This window comes from Carassius carassius, chromosome 26 (genome assembly GCF_963082965.1).
Source record: "Carassius carassius chromosome 26, fCarCar2.1, whole genome shotgun sequence".
NCBI classification, from domain to species: Eukaryota; Metazoa; Chordata; class Actinopteri; order Cypriniformes; family Cyprinidae; genus Carassius; species Carassius carassius.
In genome coordinates this window covers 3,788,540-3,795,656 of record NC_081780.1, presented here as the reverse complement: position 1 = coordinate 3,795,656, position 7,117 = coordinate 3,788,540, and the positions used below count along the sequence as shown (strand labels likewise).

The window sequence follows — 7,117 nt, the reverse complement described above, 5'->3', positions numbered from 1 at the left end:
AATGACCTCATCAGATACATAAATAAATACTTTACAGTTAACTTTTTATTGATTAGGTAACATGATTACTGAATTATCATTTGGATTATTGAAGAGTTAAAATAGCAGGCCACACAATTATTCTATTCAAATTAATGTAGGCTAATAAACGAGTTAGGTCAAAAGTAATCTAAAACCTATCAAAAAGCAGTCAGCTTATGTTACCTAAAATGTATAATGTAATATATACGTTATTAATTACTATTTTCATCAGGTTAAGTTAAACTGTTGTTAATTTAATGTCTTTCATATCACGCCGCGCTCACTCTCGCAACTGGTAGTTAGCTACCTAATTACCTTGAAAATACCTCAGATAAATGTAGTATTCATATAGTACTGTAAATAATATTATTGGAGTTTTCCTCTTGTTATTAAAACCGACTTGTTTGTTCACTGTCTGTAATGGACTATTTTTCTTCGCGGAAGCGTTAAGGTAAACTACAGGTAAATAATTTATAATCAAATCATCGTATTTATTTATTTAGTGAATGCCATTTAATAAGCGGGATAATATACAGTATCGTGTCTTTATCGCAAAATAAACACCTCCAGGACGACGTGACAATTGTTTGGTCTATGTAGATGTCAAATATCAGTTTTCCCATTTCAATTTAAGGGATAACGTACATAATAAAACAGGATATGGTAAGTTTGAAAGCTAGGATTCAGGAACTTTTTTTATATAGTTATAATAATAATTTAACAAGAATACTATAATGCAGAAGTGTTCGCGTATTCCTTGTAATTTCCTTGTTAATCGTGTAACCAGTGTTTTAGACGAGTCTGGATCTGCAGCTGAAGGCCTTCACTTCGGCGGGTGAAGAGAAGGCGGAGGTCGGATGCAGTGAATGCCTTCTAAAGGGAGGAGCTTCCCAAACTCAGAGTCCTGTTACAGAACGCTGGAGATTTTGGGAGAGAAGGAACAGCTCAAGTCATTTTCTCTTTGCAGGTTTCTCCGCACATCTAAAGGACGCACACTTCGTTCGCCTCACCGCGCAGGTGAGTTTTACCGTCACTGCCAGATGTTTGGATGCGAGTTTACTAACTTTACGCGCTTTTTACGAACTCTTCCTCCTTGCTTGATAAAACATTAACCATTTGTCGTCAGTCTCACTGAAGTCTTTTGTTTAAAAAAAAACCGTGGCTTATATTGCATGAATTTTATAGTAACCTAGGCTATGTTGAATATTAGGCTATATGTTAGTTGGCACTTAGCTCTAAATCTGTGATTCATCTTTGGGATACATAAATATAGGCTACTTGTGCATTGATGCATGTTGATTGTTATTTGAGTGTTTGGAAGTTTATTTAAGTCTCTTAATCCTATTTCTTGTCGCCTTTCTTTCCACACCCACCATTTGCATACTTCTTCATCTTATTTATGAATCAGCCTGGATTTCTTTCCTATACTCAAGCCAGAATCTCTAGAAAAAGGCTTGGGTTGATTGACAGCTGCCAAACCTATCTAAAAAAAGGCGTTTTGATACTCTGTTGACCTGACTAGATTGGTTTTAAGTGTGCTTTGCTGCAATAAAACATTTCATCGAACTCTTTTAGCGATCTTCAGCTTTTCTTTTCTTCATCTTTTTGAGGGATTCTGTGTTAATGATTCCTCTTCTAAAGCATCCTCTACATAAATAGGGAGCTACTGTCCCATGCCTAGATTTAGGGATGCTGCTGTAACAAATTAAGATTCATCTTGGTATCGTCCAAAATGGATTTAAAGTTTTCTCTGGCTGCCCGCATCTCCACACTCTCTTCTCAAAATATTTGTGGCATGGAATCACCGGCCATGAACATTCTTATATTGTTTAATTCATGTCTGTTGTGGGATTTGGGATGGAGCTGAGGGGGTGGTTTTTTTTTAGACTGGATGCTTTGGGAAATTTCTCTTCTGGGAACCATTGAGTGCTTGTTTAACTTAAGCGATGCATTTATGAAGCATCTTGATTGTTGCTGTTTGCGTTTTGGCACTGAAGCCGTAAATCCCGACCAACAAAGAATGCAATCTCTGTACTTATTGCAAACTATTAAATTAATTTTATGGCCCCATTTATTAACACAACCGCACAGGCCAGGCTTCTACGCCTACTGTAGGGCAGCTGCGCATTCGGCTGATTCAGCTTACAATGTACATTCAGCTTATTACAGAATCTGTCAGATTGTGACACAGGGACCTCGTTTTATTGCTCTGACCTTTAGATGTACGAGTTAGAGCTTGAAGGAAGATCTGAACGCAGAATGATGGAATGTTGTACCATCAGAATAGCAGCAGGGACAGTGAAGTGAGCGTGGTGGAGCCAGTAATTGGCCATGAAACGGGATCTGATAACTGTGGTGTTTGGAAAATATGTGGGGAATGCCCTGACCTTAAAAGGAACTGACTGAACACGGTGACAGATGATTGGAATAGTTTCTGGAATGCAAAACAGCACTGTTTCCCCCCATTTTGCACTTTTTCTCTGTTTTGGCTCCCTCTTTGTTGGGTTATGGGAACAGGCTGCCTGTAGGGGTCTAGAGGGTCTGTCTTACAACAGACCTGTCCAGAGCCACTCATGTAAATCATGAATGAATAAAGTCACAATGAGAGAACTGAAATTCTTCCCTTGTCATAAACACTATCTACTGCCAAAAGGATGACACCGTAATCCAAGGAGAAAGACGGTAGTGTTTTCCTCCATTTAGAAACCCAAGGTTATTTCTCAATGAGGAAAAGACTTGACAGACGTGAGTTGCAAATGAAATGTGGTGTTTTAAGGCACATTAAACCATGTGAACGTTTAAATTGGGATAAAATAAAAGCCAAAAAATTTTAATTCTGGGTTTCTTCCTTTTGTTTATTGACACCATTTGACTATAAGCCTAATGTTTGAGATAGTTTTTGTCACTTAGATACAATAAGCATCTGTTTTCATTATAATGTCAAAAATACTTTATTAGTAGATGATTGCAGTGTTTTAGTATTTATGACGTGTTAGCGAGACTTAATTCTCCATGTTTATTAAAAAAAAATCCCGCTAATGGGTACTGTATATGAGTAGTTATGATATTATATGAGTAATTATATGTATGATGATGGTAACAGTATTTATCAATGTCTAAGTTATTTTACTGAGAAAAAAATGAATTTTGTGTATTACAGTCATGTAATGCCAATAGAAAGCTTTTTGTAACAGTATACAATTCAAAAGTCTTTTTTTATTTTATAGAAAATAAATGTATACGTTTATTGAGCTAGGATGTGTTAAAATGATATAAAGTGATGGTAAAAACTTTTTTTTTCTTTTTTTTTTTTAAAGGATCCTATCAAAAAAGTATCCAAGTTTTCAAAAAATCTTAAGCAGCACAACTGTTTCAAAGTTCCAAAACTGATAATAAATCATAATATTATGATTTCTGAAGGATCATGTGACACTGAAGACTGGAGTAATGGCTGATTCAGCTTAGTTTGAATCACATAAATAAATTATATTTTAAAGTATATTATAATAGAAAACTAAAATGTAATAATATTTCATATTTTTGTTATTTCATATTCTGAATTTTTTATAAAAAAAAATGCAGCCTTCATGAGCATAAGAGACTTCTTTTAAAAACTGATCCCAAACTTTTGATATATTTAGAAGCAAATTCTAAGATCGTTCATAACAAATGTATAAGTCTAGCATTACAGCTGCTGCACATTTATATAAAAGAGTTTAAAACTTAAGACTAAAACAGTAATATAGCATAAATATGACTGGATTAATTCTTGTTAATATGGCAGGTTGTGATGTTGCTTGCCACCTGTAAATAACCTACAATTACAGAGTGTTTTCACCGGACACGTCAAAACTAAATAGCTCCCACTATAATCAATGGAGCTGTCTACACTGGAGGCACCCGTCTGTAAAACAACATGCTGAGTAGATTATAGTTTTCTGTTTGGTGTCGGACTTCATCTGCAGACACATTTCTGCTGTCACATGGTTTACAGTCTCATACAGCCCCGCCATGTTTGGGCATTCGGACACTCCAAATTGATATATTTCTGCTTCTTATCTGCTTTAGTCTACATTCATGGCCTTGTTTTATCAAGAGCAGAACATTTGCCAAAACTCTATTTGGATCCCTCAAATTCATCAAAACATGTAATTATATTGAGTTGAGCTGACAATTTAATTCGCAAGTTTGCATTATAGAGGTTCTCATTAAATGTGCAAAACAATTTTCTACATATGAAACTCCCAACCCATGACTGTACTGAACTCACTTATGGTTGTCCACAAAAAGATTTATGCACATGTGTCATGCATTCTCTTTCTGTTTTTATTGCCCATTCGTTCTTACACTTGGGAAATACAAAGCATCCTCAAAGTCATTGTGTAAAGCAAAGCTGAAATAATGGTTGTTTTAGATAACTCTTGTGAGGTGTTCAATTAACTTTTTGTTAGCATGATTGACATCAGACTGCAGAAAGTTCAGGAGATGAAGCTCTCTAACCCTTCCCCCTTCTTATGTTCAGCTATTCCTCTGCCGCTTTGAATCTGATAGCCTGTAATTTTAAACCATTGGATCCAGGAACCACAGTTGTGTAACACTGCAGCGTTTCTGAGCGTTCTCAGAACTTCTGAGCTCCAAACCAATGGTGAAATGCAGTGAAACGGGGCATTCCTCAATCGTGAAGTCAGAGCCGTCTGAAACTTTAGCTCGTGTTTATTTAGGTCCCTGCAAATATGCAATAAGTGCCCCAGATGTTTTGTTAGTAATATATAAATCTGAAATTCCTCCCGCCTTTTACATTAAGTCCTTCTGCAGCAGAATTCCATGTTTATTTGTTTTGGTTTTTTTTGGCTGTAATTTGACTTTGTGGTCTGTTTGTTGTTCTTTATTGAGATGGCAGGTTTCAGTTGAAAAGTCTAATGGTGCCTGGCCTTGGATTTTGAGGAGATCTTAAGAACACTAGGCTTGTGGTCAGACCGCTGGTTTGTCAGGATTTTTCAGGGGTGATGAAGCCTAATGAATGTTTTTGCTTCTCCACTCTTCTACATGGACAGAATTGGATTTAAGGGACAACGCTTCCGTTGGGAATAAAGATGACAACTAAGAAGCTGCGATATTGATTCATTGTGTAAATATGGGCAATTTTAGAATAAGGTAACCTTTACCATTTTAGGGATATAATTGTTATTTTTGCTTGGCTGCAATGCAAAGAAAAGAATTGTAGCCTGGCCATATAAAGCTGCGACTTTAAAGCAGTTCACTCAGAAATAAAAAATTTGCCATCCTTATTCATCCTTATGTTGTTCCAAAACTCTATAATTTACTTTTGTATGTGTAAGTCAGTTAGGTCCCAACAACATTGACTTTCGTTGAAGACATTTTTCAAAATTCAGAAGAAAGAAAGTCATGCAGGTTTAGAACGACATGAGAGTGAGTTAAATGATGACCAATTTCTCATTTTAAGGTGATCTTTCCATTTAAGACTTAGCAGAAGAGACTGCGAACTGGTAGCATCATCAGTGGGCAATTCTGTTTAACCATTTGGATTATTATTTTATCCAAAGTCATTTACATTGCATTAAAGTTGTGCATGTTATTAGTTCATGCATTCCTTGGGAATCGAACCCATAACCTTGGCGTTATGTTTGAGCTACAGGAATGTTCATTGGTCTGAATGAACATGTAAGTGGTAAGTGGCAATTATTTAATTCAATATTCATAACCAATGCTGAGTGCTCCTCCACTTTTCATATCATTCTTACATCCCTGAATATATGCCATCCTTAACCCTCTCAGGCTCAAATTAAGTTTTAGTAACTTGTAACTTTAGTAGCCTTTAGTAAAGTTTTTAGTACTCCAGATACATAAAATATGTATCTGGAGTAATAAGGTTTTTAGTTTTCAACTGTTGCAAATCAGCAACGCTGCCTTGAGAGGGTTAAAAAATCATGTAACGTCAAGTTTTCAAAATGACCATAATAGTAACGTGTTAGCCAATATGAGTTTTTATTTTTTTGCAGCGAGCTGATTCTCATCTGCAAAAACATGGACAGGAAATGTCTCGGCGAGCCCATTTTCCCTGTCCTCTGCCTCAGCCGACCACTAAACAAACAAAACTAATCAAGAGATGTCCAGCACATTCCATTAGAAATCACACCATGAGAGGGAAATGAAGAATTAGGGGGCATATTTAGGGTAGGCCATGATGCAGAAGCGAAAGAACGCATGAAAATTGACGTTGACTCTAGCATGAGGTCATGTTTATGTAGGTGCTTAGCAGAGGCCCGTGTTGTGAGCACGAATGTGCGCCAGCGCTCCCATAAAGGTGTTGAGGGAGAGCCAGCAAGCTTTGATTTGACAAATGCCGATTCTGCTGAGGTAAGGAGTGCTTTAGCGAGCTGCTAGTCAAACTCTCCTGACCTCCTGAATTAAGAAAGCAAGCACGCTTCTCTTTGCCGGCTCACTTTGTGCTCTTTCAGCCTTACATGGTCTGATTGTACATGCATCCTTATCACGAACCAAGCTGGGTCAAAGAAAAAAACAATCTTGAGAGGTGATGTTACTGCTAGCATGATGAATTTGAGCAGAATTGAGTAACAGATGACCTACACAGTCTGCCAAAGAAAAAAACTGACTGATGATGTTGAAATCATTAAAATAAAAAACAGAGCAAAATCCCCTCAATACCTCAGTGGTATGATTTGACGCTAGTCTTATTTCCCTGTCTATTAATTCTTTAACAGACCTCAGTCTTTATGTGTACATCTGGTAATGGTAGCATTGGTAATTGTTTAAGAGAGCCTTTATGGAGTTAACTCTTTCCTTCTAATCAGAAGCATATTTACATACTTGCACACTCGCCTCCTCTTTCTTTCCACTTCACATGTCTTTGTGTTCTTCTGAGAGAGCCAATTAGAGCTGATTAAAGCCTGAGATCACATTTTTTGCTATAGCCAAAAAAACCTTGTATGGGTCAAAATTATCGATTTTCTTTTATGCCAAAAATCATTAGGCTATTAAGTAAAGATCATGTTACATGAAGATATTTTGTAAATTTCCTACCATAAATATATCGAAACCTAATTTTTGATTAGTA

General features: G+C 36.5%; 1 protein-coding gene across 5 annotated transcripts in view; it reads left to right on the top strand.

The window, feature by feature from the left end:
* Positions 1 to 858: 858 nt before the first annotated feature.
* Positions 859 to 7,117, top strand: part of LOC132105550 (non-muscle caldesmon-like) — a 51,870-nt gene continuing 45,611 nt past the window's right edge. The window contains exon 1 of one of the 5 annotated variants that reach the window (XM_059510742.1): positions 859 to 1,038. The gene's annotated coding sequence lies outside the window, so the exon portion shown is untranslated. The remainder of the gene's footprint in view (positions 1,039 to 7,117) is intronic. The other 4 variants (XM_059510740.1, XR_009423958.1, XM_059510743.1 and 1 more) reach the window with 4 other exon arrangements.